Raw genomic sequence first — 21,276 nt, forward strand, 5'->3', positions numbered from 1 at the left:
CGGTGACACTACGTAGATGCAAGAAGGATGCCTTAAATGTAGGCCTGAAAATGTTGGCCTACATTTCGGCATCTAACTGGGACTGTAGATGTGATTCTCTTTTGGACACCAACATGTGATTAACACGCGATTGGCATCCAAAACAGAATCAAGCCCTGAGTGTAATTTCCTAATTGTTCATGCCTAAAAAGTATAGAACATATCTATTTCCATAAAATTGTGCTTTTATGTCCAGGATAGTCAAAATTTGCTATTTACTTATTTAAAACATGAAAACTACGAATATTCATCTTTTCATTCTTAATCATAAAAAGCAACATATGAATCACAATTAACATGCCTTTATATTGAAGTTATACAAAGATGACCACAGATTTAGAAGTGAGTAGTTTTTCAAGATTTGTGATTAATTGTAAGTCACTTTCACAAATCAGTCCTCAGATGTAGTCTCCCATCACGTTCTCATTATATTGTCCTTGATAGCGATGTTCGATGTCCTAGTGTTAACACTCACCTTGTTCCTCTGTGTATGTTCCCGTGTTCTTCTTGAATTTCTCAAGATGAGCATCAAGGACATGGACTTTGAGAGACATCCTACAGACTTTTTTACTGTAATTCTTCACCAGATTCTCAACAAACTCCATGAAGTTTTGAGCCTTGTGATTGTCACTGCAACAAAGCTGTTCCAAGCTGCTTTCTCCTTCCTAGTTAGCTTCATGGGAAATTCCTTGCACTCCAGAAACTTCTTTTATCTGTGGTCCAATGAAGACACTAGCTTTGATTTTTGCCTCAGACAGATTAGGGAAGACACTTTGAAGTTATTTGACTCCTTAACTAGAGCTCTGACAAATTGTTTCATTAGGCCCAATTTGATGTGCAGTGATGACATCAGCACCTTCCGATGGTCCACCAGTGGTTTCTGTTTGACATGGTTTCTCACCACAAAGAACTTGGCCCACTATGGCCAGTCCTGCCTTTGGTAGTGTGCCTTTGTGTCCCTGTTGCCCCAAAGGCAGAGATAGTAAGGAAACTTGGTAAAACCACTTTAGAGACCCATTAGGAATGCCACTATTTTGAAGTCCCTGCCTTACTCATCATACTTCAAGGCACCTAGTAAGGTCTTGATGCTGTTGTAATCTTCTTTGAGGTGCACTGAATGAGTCAGTGGAAGAGATGGGTACTTGTTCCCGTTGTGGAGCAGCACAGCTTTGATGCTCTTTGATGAGCTGTCAATGAAGAGATGCCACACCTTTCGGCTACAGGTGATTCCAGTTGTCTCAAACTGGTCACACTGTGGAAGAAGCAGAGCCTATCTTGATGAGTAAAGAAGGTAGAAAAAGCTTGGTGACACTTCCTCTTATCTGAGACTTGCACATATTGATCCAACAAGTTCCACTGCTCGAATCTAGACATCAAAAGTGTGGCATTGGACTTGGTGAGACCACGATCTCTGATCAAGTCATTGAGGTCTTTTGGACTTGGATAATATGGGATTTCTCTCATCTAATCTAAATCTTGGATTTATATACCGTGTCATCTCCCCAAAAGGAGCTCGACTCTGTTCACATAAAATCAACTGCACCATTGTTGTTGTAAACTGGATCTATGACGTCTTCCTCTTTCTCTGACTTGCTGCTTTCTTCTGAAGACAGCTGCTCTCTCTCTGGGGCAGTGGGTATGGGGAGCTCAAGGTAATGTGGCACCAGGGTGATGAATGAAGGAATGTCCAGATACATGATTGCAGATGCATGCTTGTCAATTCAATGTTTGGAAGGGTCCACCATACAGATGTAGCAGTTGCTTGAGTGTTCAGTGGTTTCCTGTCAAATTCTAGGGATTTCAAACTTCATGGCTCTCTTTTCCCTTCTGTACTATCCTGTAGAAGAATAAAATGAATTTGTAGTAATGACAACAATAAATTTATTTCACTTAAGACTAATATGTATGAGATTCTTGCAACATATTTCATATTTGATATATTTTCAAATATCATTGTATTTAAAAAAAATTAAACATTCTAAGAAATTTTATAGCAGAAAATTCCACCATCCTAGTGAGAAACATAATTGTCTTACCTGCCAGAGTTTTTTTGGGCAGTGCTCGCATGTGAAGTGAGGTGCCCAAGGTTTGTCTTGATCCCCAACAGTCCCCAAAACATGTCTTGTAGGTACTGCACATCTTAGCAGATGCTTCTATGGAGTACTTTTTCCCTCTTGTCTTGATAAATTGGCTGCATACATAGCAAAATGCATCTGCCAGATGTTTGAGCCTTAGTAAAAGGGCCCCTAAATTTACATAGCTTGGATTCAATCTGGAATGTTCTGCAAAAAAGGTAAATTTCAAAAATATCAATGTCCTGGTCACAAAAGTATAGTTTGAGGGGAATGATAGCCATGTTCTATACTTCTGTGGCATCGGCAATTAAGAAAGAACACTTATTACCCAGGAACAAAAAATAAATACAATTATGTTACATAGTGTAATCCACCGGCAACTAGTATGGAGTCTTCAGAACCAGAATAATATGCTCTCTCCTCTTAGTACCATAAGTATCAGGGCAGCATCATTTTGAACCAGTTGTAAAGGGCCAATGTAGGCCTGTGTTAACCCAGATATACAGCATTACAATAGTCTGTGTGTGTGACAACTGCCCAAAAATCTGAGGCTGACAGTGTACACTAGCGCATGAAGTCCTCATCTTGAAAAAAGCAGTCTGCATTTGAAATTGCCCCAAGATATTTAACCTCTGAAGCATAGGTGAACCCAATATTCTCATGTATTATTCTTGCTGGGAATTCAAACTGATCCTTAATTAGCCCCAGCACCTGCAGGTATTTTTAAACATTTGGAAAGTGGAGGTTACAAGTATTTTAAATAAATAAAAACCAGAGCATTGGACTATATCCATAAAATACTAGGGCTCAGTGGCATAATGAGGGTGAAATGTGTCTGAGGCGGTGGCGCCCCTCCCCCTCCCTCATCTCCCCCTCCCACTTCTTCCCCACTCCTGCCTGCTGTGCACCCTGCCCTTCCCTTCCCCGTACCTCTAGTTGAAATTGTTGCTTGTGGCGGTCAACAACATGTTCCTTGCGATCCCATCGGCTCTCCGTCTGCACGGCACCCAGTAGTGACATCGGCGGGGGAGCACATTGTTGACTGCCACGAACATAAATTTAGAATCCAGGTACGGGGGAAGGGTGGGCGTGTGTGTAGTGAGTGGAGGAATGGTAAGAGGCAAGAGGCAGAGAGGAGGAGGGGTGCTGATGCCTCCACCAACATGGCATCCAGGGCGGACCACCCCCCTCATCTCCCCCCCCCCCTTGCTACACCACTGCTAGGGCCACCACTTAACTTTTAATGTATATTCAGTGGCACTATTCATTTAGGTATCTTTAGTATTATGAGGAGGGGGGGGGATTCCTCTGTTCATTACAGAGAGCTGCTATTGCCTCTGTCTGTTTTGAGGGGCCACTAGCTTCTTTAGACTATAAGAACATAAGAATAGCCTTACTGGGTCAGACTAATGGTCCATCAAGCCCAGTAGCATGTTCTCACGGTGGCCAATCCAGGTCACTACTACCTGGCCAAAACCCAAGAAGAAGCAACATTCCATGCTACCGATACAGGGCAAGCAGTGGTTTCCCCCATGTCTTTCTCAATAACAGACTATGGACTTTCCAGGATGTGGCCTCAGTGTCTGGCACTGTCTTCTCTGGAAGTGTTCTAGGGTCTTTGTCTTGAGGGCATGCATTCAAGACTAGTAATTTTTCCTGTGTGGAGTCCCCCATCCTACCTAGGATTTTTATACCTTCCACTTTTGTGTTTCTTTCCAGTACAGTTTGAATTTCCTGAGAACTAATTCCCAAAGGAACCTCTTCCAACAGAAAGGCCCGTGCAGAATCAATTACCTCTCCTGAACACCAAGTTAGAAAAGTTTGCATTGCCATTTCACAGTAATACCCAAAAGCACAGAAACCAGTTTCTATTTAAGATCTTTTTCTTGTGCTTATTTTATTTTCAAATCCCTGCAACTCTGACACACTAGTACAGAAATCAGTGGGCTCCAAAATGGCTAGAATTGAGTAACAAAATATACCAAATTTAAGGCAAGCTCTTTGGCAGGGTTGGCCCTATAATGAGGCCAACTGAGGCGGAGACCTCAGGCAGCACATTTCTAGGAGTGGCATCTTGCCGCCGAACAGACCAGTACCTACTTTTTGTCTCTGTCACATTCTTTCCCTGGTATCTCTCCTTCCATTCCCTCCCCACTGGCCAGCATCTATCTTCTTCCTTCCTCAAACCCCCACCCCCCGCCCTGAGTCTACCTTTTTAACTGTTTCAAAAGTTACTGGATGACAGCATTGATTCACATGTGCTGCCCTTCTGCCGCCGGCCCATCTTCTCTACTGTGGCCTGCCTTGTCTGATGTAATTTCTATTAGTGCTGTGCAATAGCAGCTTCCTGCAGTGAACAGAGGAATCCCTCCTCCTCACACCTTTTTCAGTAGTAACTCAAGACAAGTTACATTCATGTTTAGTCAGTATTTTCCTGTCCCCAGAGGGCTTACGATCTGAGCTTGTACTTGAGACATTGGAAGGTTAAGAGGCTTGCCAAAGATCACATGTAGTGCCACTGAATAATATACTGTACATGTAAGTGGTAACGACAGGGGTGACTATGTTTTTACTTCAGCAGGCATAAAATAAACTGATAATTTACCCATACACAGGGCAATTTTAACAAGGCACTAAGGCCATTTTTATCATAGCTGGAAAATGACCAATTTTTTATTTCAATTATTACAAAGAATTACTTTAAGAGCACTTACTGACACTTATTATGTAGGTGGTAAGGGCTCAAGTGGTAATCCTGCACTAGGCAGTTAGCATGTGGTAATGTAGACATGCTAACTGATGAGTGCAGAAATGCCTGCTCTCCATCCTCAGACACGTCCCTCCAACAAAAATTTAACAATATTTTTTTGACGCATACGTAGCACAAGCAGATTTGGAACTTATACAGGACACCTGAGGGTGCCCTGCAGTAAGCCATTTTAAACTGTGGTAAGTGCATGCTAGCGCTTAGCATAGCTTAGTAAAAGGAACCCTCTGTTAGTTAAGCATGAAGGTGTACACGAGTCCCGCCCAGGTTCTGCTCATGTGTGAAACCATATGTAGAATACACGATATGCATAGTCGGTCATAACTTCTCCTGACGGAACACAGAGTTAAAAAAAGAAGCAAGTTAAACACAGTTCTACACAATAGTAATAAAGAGAAGTTTTGACATTTAGACGTGAATTTGCATACATATGTGCATAAATGCCCTTATTTCACACACATGTATATGGAATAGGCATGTAACTGTTAGCACTATTCTATAAAATTGTCTCCTTTCCTGGCTGAATTTTACAGCTAACAACACCCACAAAGATGAAACTGCCTTCAGAACTGGAATAAAACTTGTACTTTATTGCATGAATTATGGACAAGACGTCTTGTTCATAATTCATGCAATAAAGTACAAGTTTTATTCCAGTTCTGAAGGCAGTTTCATCTTTGTGGGTGTTGTTGTTGGTTGGACTTTTGGACTCTCTTTCTTTGTTCTTTGTCTTGAATTTTACAGCTATACATATATAAAGTGTAAGTTCTACCTCTGCCCCTGACCTATGTATACTTCTTATTATATGGTTAATATCTGACTGTGTAGTAAATTAAATGGCCCAGTATCATATATATACATTTTAAAATATGTAGATAATGAATTTATATTCACCACCAGGGCCAGCCCAAGGGCATCTGATAGCCTAAGCAAATGTTCAGCTATGTGACTCCCCCATCAAGGGGTGACTCAAGGCCAGTGGTCTCAAACTCACGGCCCGCCAGGTACTATTTTGAAGCCCTTGGTATGTTTATCATAATCACAAAAGGAAAATAAAAGTTTCTTGATCATATGTCTCTTTAGCTATAAATGACAATATTATTATTAAGACTTAGCCAAAAGGAAAGATTTATAAACTATGAAGAGTTTTACCTCATGCAAAATTGTCATTTCTTTAATAAGACATTAACAAATCCAAAATGTGGCCCTGCAAAGGGTTTGAGTTTGAGACCACTGCTCAAGGCCCTTCCCTACCATATTCAGCATCTCCCCTTCCTTTTCCTAGCCCCCCCCCCCTATGTTTCCAGCATCTCTCTCATTCCCTGTCATCTCTTCTCAAGGTATTTCCCTCTTTCTCTCCCATCCCCACCCTGAGGTATCCAGCATCCCTCTCCCTCCTGTCTCGAGGTATTCAGTATCTTCTATTTCCTTGTGTTTCCCCACTTCTCAGCAGCTTCCTTTCCCTAACCCCATGGAGTAGTATTGGCGAGGTGGTCAACATGTATGAAAACACTCACCTCTGTGCATGCTTATAGCCTGCCGGGTCCTGTCCCCTGCAAAACAGGACATTCAGAGCAATGGGATTAGCTTCTCTGTTCTCTCTAACAGAAAGAATTAATAAAGGCAGAAATTCCATGTGCAAGCACATTCTGCAAACAATTTTATCAAACAAACTGGGCAAAGATCCAAAGGATAATATGGGGCCTTGGGAAAGGACAAGATCTGAAGGAGTGCCAAAGACGACACAGTTCTAAGTTATTGACATAATATCATAGGCAAAAAGATACTTTAATTTCACCTGAAACATATCTAATAATGTCTTAACACTTCACTAATCCTTCTTCATTTGGTGGTATGAGATAGTCCAGTAGATCTAGCACAATATTAAATTACTTTCTGGATGGTTTAATAGATGTTGAAATTTTATCCAAAGAATAACCTTTCATGCACGCCAAAATATTAATATATGCCTTGAATAGGACTAGAAAGACCATTGTGTCCTCTTGGTGTGCCACATCAAGCAAGGCACACAACACCATATACAATTATGTTAACCCTGTAACATAACACAGGAAGAATTCCCTCTCCCATCATTCGCCATAAAGACACAATGACGAGCACCTTTCAACAATAACAACAACAATACCCAAGCAAATTGAGCCTTTCCCTTAACCCCTCCCCCCTTTTTTTTACTACTCCATCCTTGCTTCCTCCATAAAAGCTCAGGGCTTATACCATCACAAATACACAGGTAACTTGCCTTGTTTGCCAAGCTAGATTTCCATTCTACATTTTGGTCGATCCCTGGTCCAGTGAAATGACAAAAAACAGAGAAAATGGCTAACCAAACAAGGCAAAAGATGTGGAAGCCAACAATGTTCAAAAACTTTGTTTTATTTCTTCAAAGAAACACTGTCCACATTTGTGTTTACGGACCCAACACGGGCCGTGTTTCGGTAAAACACCTTCCTCAGGGGTCCAATGAAAAAGATGTTATAAAATAACTTTGCTAATCGAATGTGGAGAAGTATAAATGCTGCACCTTACCCACAATGCCAACCAGCTAGAAGCCTTATACACGCACTAACTAGTCAGCCTGTCCTCCTGGTGAACAGTGGCTTCACAGTGTTTAACCTGACCATTATCAATATTTTCTTGTCATCAAGGTTTGGGTGCTCCACCAAACTGTGACATAATATTGAATAACATGGGTTATCAACCGACACATCAGGAATACATTTAACAGAGCTAAGAGGGCTTAATAGGACAGGTTAATACAATAACTCTTTCTAATTAGAACCTTATCTTCCATATGCATCTGACTGATCTGGCAAGTAATTCAAAGTGGGTGGAAGGGTGGAGTTTGGTAGCCTGGCTCAATGACAAATGGTAACAGGCTTCCAAGTGTTACTTTAATTTACTCAAGGCCCTTTCCCATTCCTCTCACCAGCTGATAGCCAACATAGAAAAAATCACACATGTAGCTGTGACCCCACACATACATGGGCTTCCAGGAAGGGGAAGATGGGTCCAGACTGAGCTCCTAATGTTGACAGGTCTCCCTCTGCTATGTTCATGGTGGGGCTGGTGAAGATCAACTGGTGGCCATTTCCCTAACATAGGCAGCCGGGATTCCCTCTCCCATCATTCTCCACTATACCTAGTAATGACCAGCCATAAAGACATACTGAACTGCAGGATGGGTTAAAAACGGCTACTGTTTTATTGGCACATTTTAACAATACCTTAGCCTTACCACTATTCACTAAAAGCTCAATGCATATCCCATTACAAACATACAGAAAACCCATCTTGCTTCCACAGCTAGGTTCTTATCCTGCATTTTTGTTGATCTACTACTACTACTATTTCTATAGTGCTACCAGTCGTACATAGCACTGTACAGAGTCACAAAGAAGACAGCCCTTGTTCGAAAGAGATAAGACAGACAAGACAGACAAACGAGATGTCATAGATACAGCTATGGGGAACGGTTAATCTGTTGGCTGGGTTGGTGGGCAGTGGGGAGTAGGGTTATGGACTGAAGGCTATATCAAAAAGATGGGGTTTTAGTCTGCTTTTAAACAAGAGAAGGGGCTTGGTGGATAAACTCAGGAAATTTATTCCTTGCATAGGGGACAGCTAGATGAAAGCAACGAAGTCTGGAATTAGCAGTGGAGGAGAAGGGTACAGCTAAGAGCAGCTTATCTGAGGAATGGAGTTCTCTAGGAGGTGTATACGGAGAGAGGAGAGATATTGAGGATCAGCAGAATGAATACACTTGTAGGTCAGCAATAGGAGCTTGAACTGTAGGCGATGGCGGATAGGGAGCCAGTGAAGTGATTTAAGGAGAGTGTAGCGAGGTTGGTAGAAGATTAGTCACATAGCAGAGTTTTGCACAGATTGCAGAGGGGAGAGGCAGTACTGCGGGAGACCGGTTAGAAGTAGATTGCAATATTCTACATGTGAGGTTACGAGAGTGTGTACAAGGGTCCGGGTAGTGTGCTCAGAGAGGAAGGGGCAAAGTTTGGTGATGTTGTAGAGATAGAAGCCACAACAATACACTCCAAAATTTGCCAAAAATCCTATTATAGAAATAACACAAACAGGCAACCTAGTCACATCAAGGTTTGTGAGGGGGACGCTCAGGGCACCAAAAATGGCTCACGACTTACAACCCAAAATTAGATAAATGTAATGTAGATAAAGGGTGTTTTTGCCCTTGTGTGTGATTGGTCTGTATGTTGTTGTATGATTGGTTGGTTGGTGTATGACGTTGCTTTGAGTTCCGTTTTAGGCGTGTGTGCTCTCCCACCCGGGCACCCCGCCCTCCAGCCGACCTCTTCGTTTGTGTCCCGTCGGGGGTCAGGTTCCTGAAGAAGGGCTCCTCCCGAAACCAGCGCGGTCGAACCTTTTTCTCCTGGTGCGGTTTTGCGTTTATTAGTTTGTTTTCAGATAAGTATTATATTCATTTGGAAATTTTGTATGGTGGTGTGTGATTTTGTCATGTGGTCTGGCTGGCAGGGTTTGTTTGGGGGTCGCTCAGGTTTTCTGTGTTGAGTTTGATTTACTCACTTTAATTGATTGATTTGTTTGATTCAGTGGACTCTCATCCCTTTAATTTGAAGCACACTTAGGGTGCTCGATGATGGTGTGGGGGTGGAGGCTTACCGCCTTGACCCAGAAGTGAAGTGTCGGAGCTGGGCTCCTATCACTGATGGTTCACACTGAGAGCACCCTTCACCCTTTATCTACATTACATTTATCTAATTTTGGGTTGTAAGTCGTGAGCCATTTTTGGTGCCCTGAGCGTCCCCCTCACAAACCTTGATGTGACTAGGTTGCCTGTTTGTGTAGAGATAGAAGCGACAGGCCTTAGCAGTTTGGATGTATGTAGAAAATGAAAGGTTGGAATTGAAGATGACTCCAAGGTTGTGAGCAGAGGAGGCTGGAACAATTACAGTACTATTTACTGAGATGGAGAGTGAAGGAGGAGGTGCTGAGGGTTTAGGAGGAAAGAGGAGAAGCTCATTCTTGGACATGTTTAGTTTCAGATGACAGCAGGACATCCAGGCAGCAATGTTGGCCAAACAGGCAGAGACTTTTTCTTGTACTTTAGGTGAAATTTTGGGTGTAGAGAGGTAGATCTGGAAGTCATCAGCATACAGGTGATACTGGAAGCCATGGGAGGAGATCAGGGCACCGAGAGAAGAGGTGTAGAGAAAGAAAAAGAGGTCCTAAGACAGAACCCTATGGTATGGCAATTGCTAGCGGGATAGCAACAGAAGAGGACCCAGGCAGTGACAGAGAACAGCGCGCTCAAGTAGCTTGGATAGGAATAGAAGAAGGGAGACAGAACAATAGTTGGACAGGCAGGTGGGGTCTAGCAAGGGTTTTTTGAGAAGCGGCTTAACCACCACATGTTTGAAGGCAGTGGGGACAGTTGCAGTGAAAATGGATAGATTGAGAATATGACAGATGGGAGAGATAACAGTATGTGAGAAGGGGTCAAGTAGAGGGGTGGGAATAGGGTCTGAGGGGTGTGTAGTAGGCTTGTCTGAAGACAGAAGTTGTGCAGTTTCTTCTGTGATTTCAGAGAAGGAAGAAAAGTCAGCAGTAGCTGATGGTCGAGAGGGTGGAACCAGGCAAGGGGAGCTTCCTGAGTTGTTTGGGTGAAGGATGAAGGGGTGGTGTGAGTCTGAAAAATTCAGGAGAGCGGATGGTGGGTAGGAGAGAAGGATGTGACCTTGTAGTAAATTCAAGGGTGACCTTGTAGACCTTGTGGATCTGCAGCCAAGTGAGATAATGTCCACCATGCCAACCAGATAGGTGCCCTATATGCTTCCTATGGCTGAATTCTATGAATGTCAGAGCTAATACCACCACGGCCAGTGATTAAAAAAAAAAGCCTAACGCAGCTTCATAAAAGAGGGGCTTAATAAGGAACTGCAATGAATTGTCCTAGAGCTCTACTTCCCACATTAATCACAGCTATATTATGAAAACTATTTTCTATGAGTTCTATAAAAATCAGTGGTTGAAAGTGTATGCACTGTTCAGAGCCATCGATATCATCTCCTTTTACTTAGTTTGAGAATGTAAGAGGATTCAGTTCCTCCAGCTGTCTAGTCATGCATTTTTCTAGCACAAGCCAACAGGAGGTAAAACAATTTTCATCTGTGATTGCAGCTTGTCTCTGCTAGAGGAAGGCTATCCTTTTCACTTCAGGGTCTGTTCTGATTCCATGAAATTGATGCCTAACGGCTGACAGCATATGACATAGTAATACATTCAGTTCTATTCTGTATCACATATAATTTAATTTTCTAAAACATTATTTCCTCCCCCTTAACAAAACCAAAGTGCGATTTTTAGTGCCAGCCGCGGCGGCAACACTCCGACGCTCTTAGGAATTCTATGAGCATCGGAGTTGGTACCACCGTGGCCGGTGCTATAAAATGTGCTACAGTTTTATTAAAGGGGAGGGGTCATATTTTAAAGTTAAGACCAAATAAATAATTGCATGTCTATATTTGGCTGCTGCTATTTGCAATGGACCTTTGTATTTTCCTTTGAAAGCAAATAGTTGTATTGCCTTGAAATTATTGTTGCCTTTTTCATGGTACTTTTAAATTCAATGTATTCTTATTAGGATGCTTCATATCTCACTTTTTTCTTCTATCTTTATTTACCTCTCTATTATTTGCTAATTTGTTTGTTCTTAGGTACTTTAGTTAGATTGTGAGCCTTCGGGACAGTAAGGGATTTTCAAAGTACCTATCTTTACCTATCTTATCTTATTGCATCCTTAATGTATATTTTCTGTAAACCTCTTCGAACCTAACAGATTAGCGGTATATAAGAAATAAAATTGCATTACATTACATTACATTACATTCATGTGTGCACTAAGGAAATGTATTTCTTTCATGAAACAAAAACTAAAGTTCTTTATTCCAATTGCCCATGACTGTACTTGCTGCTTCATGCAGATTAACCCTACTACTATTAATCATTTCTATAGTGTTACTAGATATACACATATCCAGGTACTTTTTTTTGTCCCTAGTGGGTTCACAATCTAAGTTTTGCTTTGTTTGCTTTTTTTTTTTTTTTTTGTACTGAGGCAATACAGGGTTAAGTGATTTGCCCAAGGTCACAAGGAGCTGTAGTGGAAATAGTACATAGATCCCTAGGATCTCAGTCTGTTGCTCTAAGCATTGGGCTACTCTTCCACTCTGAAGAGTGATCCATCTCTTGCTCAACATTGGGACTGCTCAACACCCCTTCCCTTTTTTGGCTTGCAGCTGCTGCTCTTTGCAGGTTACCCTTTCTATGCCTTTTTTTTAAAGTATGAACATAATTTATTGGTTTATTAGGATCTATTTACTGCCTTTTGGAAACAATTCACCCAAGGCAGTGTACAGGAAGAATAAGTTGAACAGTGTGGGTGATCACAGATGGCACATATCGATCTGGGCTCTGAAGGAGGTAAAGAATTTTCCCCAAAGATGGTGAAGTGTAAGGGTAAAGTTAGGACTTAACCCTTCCAAGTCCTTGCTTGCTGCAACTTCATCATTTCAGAAGTTTGTTACCATGATGACAGGAGGATCCATTTGTTCCAGCACTAGCTCTGAGGCAGCCTTGTTGGTACTTGATAACATGCTGAGCCCCAAGGACTGATTTCTGCCCCCTAGTCCAGGTATGTAAGAGACAGTGGAGCAATCCACCACCACATCAATTCCTAATGGGTTGGAGGTGCTGGTGCAGTCAGAAGAGATTAATGCTCTGCCAATGGAGATTGATGAAGGTGAATTAAGAGCCCTGGTAGTTGATTCACTGAGAGAAGCAGAACAGTTTTCGTCTGGTTTGTCAGATAGCATTCAACAACGTGTCTCTGCTGGAAATGAGAATGTCAGTGGATCACTGAAGGAAGCATTAACTCAGGAACGTTTTACTGTACAAGTATCTGATTCACAGTATACCCCACTGGTTAAGCCTGCGAGCATTACATTAGACTATCGGGATGTAGTTCCATGACTTGAAAAAAATGTTCTTGCTTCATAAATTTGATACTGATGCTGCCTTACAAGATTGTAAAAACAAACTAATGACCCAGGAGGTGAAAAGTAGTAAACTAGAGGCAAGATTTGGTGGTGTTCAACAAAAAGTGGCAGATTTGCAAAAGATGGGTGACTTAATGGATAACTTACATGGAGATGGTATTTGAGATTTGATTTCCAAAATGGAGAACTTTGAGAATTCTACAAGGTTAAATCTTCATTTGGTGAATTTTCCTAAATCTATGAGCATATCTCCATTAGAACTTTTAAATAAATAATTTTCAGAAAGTCCTTGGAATCTTAAGGAGGCATTGCCACAAATATCCTGAATATTCTATCTGCCAAAGAAAAGGCACCAAGACATCAGGCAGAAATCTTTCTATGGATAGTTTGAATATAACTGGCCCACCAAAGTACCAACTGAAGTCTCAGATAGCCGGACTCCTCCATAAAAGGCCCACCAAAGTACCAACAAATCCCACTTCAACTACTACCCACCATTCACACAATGGATACAAACACACCCAAACTCATCCTTGCGCTACTACTGCTATCCCTCTTCATAGACAAATGGAAAACAGCAGGATACCACACACAGCCAATCCCAATCATCACAGTACCACACAAATCTGTTTTACAAACCAGGAAACTACAAACCTCTAGAAACTTGATCCTCTGTTCACCACCCGACCAAGTAAGCATTCCCACAACCTGGGGTAAAAGACATACAACAAAAGCCAAGACAAGCTTACAAAGACCTCAGACATCATATAAAATACTATCAAATATAACTACTACCCCCATCCCCCTCAAAAAAACCACAATAGCATGTTCATACTTAAATATACGATCAGTAAGTCCAAAAACAGAACTAATCAAAGACTGGCTGATAAAAGATGATCTAGGATGCCTCTTCCTTACAGAAACCTGGCTCACATCTGATACAGACCCACACATTATAGAACTCTGCCCTAACGGATACAAAATTGAACTAATATGCCGAGCTAACAGAAGAGGAGGAGGGCTAGCAATCATAGTAAAAAACAACTTCAACATCAAAGTACTAGCCAAGCACTCCACCCCTCATTCAGACCTTCTAGCCTGCCAACTTTCTGACTCCACCCTTACAGGAAATCTAAACTGCCTTCTATGCTATATCACCCCAGGAAAATGGAATACCACCAAACAAGATCTAGAAGAGTTCATCCTCCAGAACTCTCTTTCCTCTACAAATAATCTGATCCTTGGTGATTTAAACCTCCACCTAGAAGACCACACCTCCAAACAAGTAGTAGATATTCTATCATACCTCAATACCCTATCGTACCAGATCCTCAATCCTGAACCAACACACGAAAAAGGTCATCAACTCGATATTGCAGCATACTCATCCCTAAACCTCAATACACAAAACATCCAAATAACCAACGGCGCTTGGCAACCCACCCTATGGTCGGACCACTATAAATACAATTTCACCATCAAATGGCAGCAAAACAAAAATATACCCACTCCTCCCAAAACAAGCTTTATGACCAGACAGAAAATCGACCCCAACACATTCTGGAGCGCAGTGGACCCAGCATTAGTTTCCAGTAACCCTAGTGAATTCATAAACACCTGGCGGTCTCTCAGCGAATCGACCTTGAATAAACTAGCACCACTAAAAGCAAAAAATAAAATATGTAGACAATCAGACAAATGGTTTGACATCGAACTCCTACAACTAAAAAGGAAATGTAGACAACTAGAAAGGGCATGGTTAAAACAGAAACAAGATAACACTAAAACAGAATGGAAAATCCAAATCAAGCAATACAAAATCAAACTGAAGGAAAAACGTAAAGACTATTACTCCAACCTCATAGGCACCGACAACCCAGACACAAAAAAACTTTTCAACCTAGTAAAAACCCTTACCGACACCAAACCATGTCTAGCCACCCAGGGAAACCTAACACCTACAGCCTCGCAACTAGCAGACCACTTCAAAAACAAAATCATCTCAATCAGAACAACATTCAATAACTCACAAAACAACATAGACGAGATTCTAATAAAACCCTTAACAGATGAGTCCATATCAGCAGACAGATCCTGGACCGACTTCCCCACAATCCAGTGGTCTGATCTGGACAGGCTATACAGAAAATATTGCAAATCCTCATGTGATCTGAACAACTGCCCACCATACCTACTAGCAACAGCGTCCACCAACTTCAGAGCTAGCTACATATTATGGCTGCAAACAACACTCAGGGAAGGCCAGTTCCCACCTGACCTTGGTGAAATCATAGTTACGCCTATACTGAAAGACCCCAAAGGTCTAATAGACAGCCCATCGAACTACAGACCAATCGCTTCAATCCCAACATACGTCAAAATAATAAAGGGCTAGTAGCAAAACAACTGTCCATGTACCTAGATGCCCACAACATCCTACATCCATCCCAATCCGGATTCAGAACCAACCACAGTACAGAAACTCTTCTGGTATCTTTACTAGACATAGCTCGAAGACACCTCAGCCAAGGACACAGACTGCTAATCATCCAATTTGATCTCTCGGCTGCATTCGATCTGGTGGACCATTCCATACTTCTCCAGATACTAGACGCAATTGGAATTTCAGGAAAAGTTCACAATTGGTTCCAAGGCTTCCTTAAAACAAGAACATATAGAGTCAAATCAAAAGACATTCTATCAGAACCATGGACCAATCCATGCGGAGTGCCACAAGGCTCTCCCCTCTCTCCCACACTCTTCAACCTATTCATAGCTTCCCTAGGCAACACCCTGGACACCCTAAATATTACCTCCTTCAGCTATGCGGACGACATAACCATCCTCCTTCCTTTCGACATCCACAATCCAACCTCCACAGGACGCCTAAAAACAACACTAGAAACAGTAGAAAAATGGATGACAAATCATAAGTTGAAGCTGAACCCAGACAAAACCAAATTCCTAATGCTAGAGAAGGACAAAAAACCATCCCTAACAGAACTGGAAGTAAACTCAATCAAGTACCCAATACAAAGCTCCCTCAAAATCCTGGGTATACATCTAGACAGATGCTGCACAATGCAAATACAAATTCAAAAAATCACCCAAAAAGCATTCTTCACAATGCGAAATCTAAGAAAAATCAGAAAATTTTTTAATAAAGACCAATTCCGGATCATTGTCCAATCTCTTGTGCTGAGCATTGTGGACTACTGCAATAGCCTTTACTTACCTTGCCCTATCAACACAATAAAAAAACTGCAGACCATCCAGAACACAGCCCTCAGACTCATATACTCACTCAGCAAACATGACCACATTACTAATGCATACTTAGAATCGCACTGGCTACCAATAAGAGCAAGAATACAATTCAAACTCTACTGCCTCATTTTCAAAGTAACCCACGGCACGGCACCTAGTTACCTAAACAACCGCTTCCACTACTACCTCTCACCCAGAAGAAGGAGAACGCAGAACATCTTCACCTTCCCACCTCTCAACGGAACTCGTCGTAAGAAACTTTACGACAACCTCCTAGGGACACAGGCAGCTAAAATCGACTCTGACATCTCAGAATTACTGATCAAAACAACAGACATAAAAGATTTCCGTAAAGAAATAAAAACACTATTGTTCAAAAAATATCTCCCATCACTCTAACCTCCTCCCAACGAGTTCCCAATCAACACCTTCAGAAACACCCACCTATAGTATCTCCTTGTCTGTGATTTAGAAGGTACTGTAACCCTTCTACACTACACCTAATCTAACTTGATTCAATCGATATATAATATCTCCTGTGATATGTATTATCTTCTGTGACATGTATTATCCTCTGTGTTATGTACCATTCTGTTAAAATTGTTGTATCATAATTCTACTGTTCCTGAAATCAACTCTTATCCTGTAATGTAATTCTACTGGAATTGCCCAGACATCTTCTATATTGTAATCCGCCTAGAACCGCAAGGCACAGGCGGAATAGAAATCCCTAATGTAATGTAATGTAATGTAATAACTCAAATCTCGGGAACCTCTCTGAAGGAGGAAGTAGTAAGAGCTACTCCAGATAATCATTGGTTTCCGAAGTTATACTTCAGGAACCAAGAGAAGATGTTATGCAGAGAAAGTCTGTTTTCTCCCCAGACATATTTACTGAGACATATGACAAGAGGTGTTATGCAGAGAAAGTCTGTTTTTTCCCCAGACATATTTACTGAGACATATGACAAGAGGAAGAAATTTTTATCGATTCATCCAGAAGTATTGGCTCTGAGCGCACAATAATTTTAAAGATTTCCTTGTAAATGTTTGATTCATATAGATGGTAATCCTTACTTGCTTTATGATCCCAAACTTAGAGCTTTTCTTGATAATTGTCGATCGATTCTGCCTCCCATAACCCAGGCAAGATGAAAATGGAAGTAGAGAATGAAATATGTATCAATCTAGACCTTTTCTTTGATTTAGAATTATATTCTATTTTTCTTTCTTATTGAAGAAAATTAGCCTTTATTTCTTAGGAACTGTCCCAGTGGCATAGTAAGGGAGGTGCGGTCTTCCTAAGGGTTCATTGGCACCCCTCCTCCTCTCTGCCACCCTCGCTTGCTCACTCCCCTGCTCCTCTCCTTGCTGCACACGCCCTTGCCTTCCCCATACCTTTTTTACTTTTCTGGCATAAGGTTGCTGCCTGCATTGGCATCAGCGTTCTCTCTCTCTCTGTCACTTCTGGGACCCACACCTAGGAAGTGATGTCAAAGGGTGAGCTAACACCGATGTGGGCAGCATGTTGCTCACGCCAGAGAAGTTAAAAGGTATGAGGAAAGGGAAGGGGACACGTGCGCGGCAGGGGGACAGGGAAAAGAGCGGGGGAGGGATGCCACCACCCCAGGCGCTACTCACCCTTACTACGCCACTGGATTGTCCCCTTGATTATTGTGGACTTATAGGAGTTGACATAATTTAGTGTGCACTGGGGCTCATTTTTGAAAAAACAGATGTCCAAAAGATGACAAATCAGCACTTGAACATATTACTAGTCAAAATATCCATGTTGGAAACTGTCTTTCTGGTCGTTTTATCTCCAGTGTGCCTAAATCTTAAGGGATGTGTGTTAAAGGTGTGTTTTGGGTGGGATTAGGGCTGGCTTAACACTTGGACATTTTATAGCGATAGTTAAACATTTTACAAAACGTCCACAGCACTATTTGAATGTTTTGGGCTAGACCAGGTTTTAAAACGAATAAGGGCCAAAAAGGTACCGGGCGTAGTAAAAGAGGGGGTAAGTTATGTTTTGCTTTGAGTGAAAATGCTCTATGCTTATACTCCATCCCCAGGGATCTTCTATGTGTATCCTGTGTTTTTTAATTCTGTCACTGTTTGTCTCCATCACTTCCTGCAGAAGAGCATTTCAGGTATTAACAACCCTCTGTGAGAAAAGGTACTTCCTGATTTTGACTTCTCTCTTTGCAACTTCATTTCATGTCCTCTAGTTCTATAATTTTATTATATTTGGAAAAGAGGAGGCACTGGGGTAAACTGGCTGAAATTCCTATTTTTTGTACTAATGGTCAAACGTTAATTTTCTTAAATCTATATGGTGGTCTTAAGCCAACACTTTGCAATCATCAGAAAAGCCCACCAAAAAGTGACCTGTGTTATACTTTAAATAACAACGGTAGGAAAAGCCTCGGATTCAGAGTACTTCATTGGAGTCAGTTTAACAGCTTGGTAGGTGAACTACGTAAACTCCTGCTTCAGTCATCGGCCTTAAACCCCTCCTTCCAAAGTCTCTTCATTTATTACTGTCAAATACAGATCATAAAATGTTCAGTTTTCATTGTCATTTATCCTAAAATTTTTCTTATTTTATTTTATACTTTTGTACCTTTTTTAAAATTTATTTTAATTGCACAGATGTAACACAGAATGAGCCACCAGCAGTATGAACAAAACTCTCTTTCAATTCAGTTCATTAGTACCACACGAAAATAGCAATATTGAACTTTCTCTAGGCACTGTTTATAAAATCAGGCCCTAAGGCCCTGATTCTCTAAAGTGCATCCCGATTTTAGGCGTCCTACAGCTGTCTAATCAGCCAATCGGGATGCACGTTTTTAAAAAAAAAATGCTTCCCAGGCAAGCCTGAAGGCACCTCTGGGAGCCTAGGGAGACCCGCAAGATGCCTAAGCTCGTCTAAGGGCCTTAGGCGGGCCTTAGGCTGAACCTAGGCGGCCCTACGCGTCTCCCTAGTAGAGGAGAAGCTTAAAATGTAGGCCAGCAAAATGCTGGCCTACATTGTAAGTAGGCGCGGCCGCTATACTTATCGCGGCAAGGGATCTCTCTGCCGCTATAAGTATAGCGGGCCGCGGCCCCCTGACCAGGAGGGTGCCCAAACCCTCTGCCCGAAGACGCCCCCCCCCCCCGACATTACCGATCTCCCCCCCCGACAATATCGATAGCTGGCAGGAGGGTGCCCAATCCCTCCTGCCCGAAGACGCACCCCCCCCCCCCCCCCGATGCTAACAACCCCCAAACCTCCACTCCACCAAACCTGTTCTTAGATGGGTCTTGCACGTCTTGAGCCGGCAGGCACGCCTCGTCGAAATGAAGCGAGCCCGTCCCTTCCCGGCCCATCCCGCCGAAGCCTAAGGCCTGATTGGCCCAGGCTCTAGAAGCCTGGACCAATCAGGCCTTTGGCATAGCGGGTCCGCCCATCCCCACTTCATCTAAAGTCTGTTTGGCCAATCAGGCCTTAGATTAAGTGGGGATGGGCGGACTTCCCTATGCGGGGATGGGCGGACTTCCCATCCCTTTTGTCACCCTTCTCTGTACCTTTTCTAATTCCACAATGTCTTTAAGATGTGGTGATCAGAACTGCACATATTATTCAAGGTGCAGCCATACCATGGAGCAATACAAAGGCGTTATAACGTTCCCATCTTTGTTTTCCATTCCTTTCCTAGTAATTCCTAACATTCTATTTGGCTTCTTAGTAGAGGTCTGAACGGGGATCATGGGAATCCCCCAAAGTCAACGGGACTCCCACAGGGATGGATCCGGGGTTCCCATTCCGAGGCTAATGTCATTCGTTGATTTTCAAATTGAGACTAGTCTGGATCCAGCACCGCAGCAGAAACAACCATACTAAGCAGTGAGCTCAGCACGTAGGCGCTCAGTGTGCCTACGTGCTGAGCTCACTGCGTTGCTGCGCTGATTGGTCGGGCGGTGTCACATGCAAGGCTAGAGCAGGAAGTCAGCCTGTATTTGAGCTGCCTGAGTCCCCCAAAGGCCCCGATACTGGCGACTGAGAGGAGGAGGAAAAGACCTGATTCAGAAGTAGCGGTGCGACCAAGGAAAATGTTTCACATTGAATGGAGTGTTTAATCAGGAAAATCCCTTTTTATTTTGCCCTGATGTCCTGTTTTACTCTTTGCTTTAGTTCATGCTTCTCTTTCCGTTTGCTACCGTCAATTCTCTATTTTGGTTGTATTCATTGCTTCAGTTGTTTCAGTTTGTCCCAGTGTCTAATTTTGTTTTTTTGTTCTGGCTTCATCATCTATTCTGACTTACTCACTGCTGTATCTAGTTTCATTGCCTTTCCTTCTGTTTAGCGCATATTTCAAATTTTCACTTTGATTATGTTACCCTGTGGCTTTACCTTGGTTTCTCATGACATTTTATTCTGGTTTATATACAATTGCACATGTTTTTTTCTTAATTGGCTTTTCTATGCTTCCTCATTATTTTGTCTGGCTTATTTAATTTTACATTATTTTAGAACAATTTTATATCATGATTTTATCTTTTCGTTAGCTGAAAACATACATTTATTGGTTTTACACCTGATGATGGCTTTTATATGGGATTTAGCTTTTTTTTTTTTTTTTGGTTACTATTAAATCCTCTTTTTTTTTTTTTTCAAACTACACAATCCAGTCTGTTTTACATTACTTATTTTATTTAAGTTGTGTTCTAGGTTTTTGCTTGACTTGTTCCCCTTGATCCATATATTATGCCTTTTTGTCTCTATGCTATCATTGCTAGATTCTCTCATTTATCATGTGGCCAGATTTTATAAATGCTTTTGGCTTTTCTATGTTTAATTGGGTTTGGTCCTCATTTTAGTTTTGTTACACTATGCATACATTTGGTATTTGATTCATTGTGATTTTCTGTTATTTATACTATATATACAGTGGAACCTCGGTTTGCGAGTAACCCGGTTTGCGAGTGTTTTACAAGACGAGCAAAACACTCAGCAAACTTGACTCGCAAACCGAGCACTGCCCTGATAAACGAGCACTTACAGCCCAGGAAGCAC

The 21,276-nt window shown here is 41.9% G+C and overlaps 1 protein-coding gene across 8 annotated transcripts in view; it reads right to left on the reverse strand.

The window, feature by feature from the left end:
• Positions 1 to 21,276, reverse strand: part of MYPN (myopalladin) — a 314,293-nt gene that overhangs the window by 247,610 nt on the left and 45,407 nt on the right. For 4 of the 8 annotated variants that reach the window (XM_033941752.1, XM_033941754.1, XM_033941755.1 and 1 more), the window contains exon 2: positions 6,399 to 6,434. The exons of 3 other annotated variants lie outside the window; for them this stretch is intronic. The gene's annotated coding sequence lies outside the window, so the exon portion shown is untranslated. Of the gene's footprint in view, positions 1 to 6,398; positions 6,435 to 19,787; positions 20,073 to 21,276 lie in introns of those variants that run through there. One more of the 8 variants, XM_033941749.1, reaches the window with a different exon arrangement.

Source organism: Geotrypetes seraphini, chromosome 4, assembly GCF_902459505.1.
Source record: "Geotrypetes seraphini chromosome 4, aGeoSer1.1, whole genome shotgun sequence".
Classification (NCBI taxonomy): Eukaryota; Metazoa; Chordata; class Amphibia; order Gymnophiona; family Dermophiidae; genus Geotrypetes; species Geotrypetes seraphini.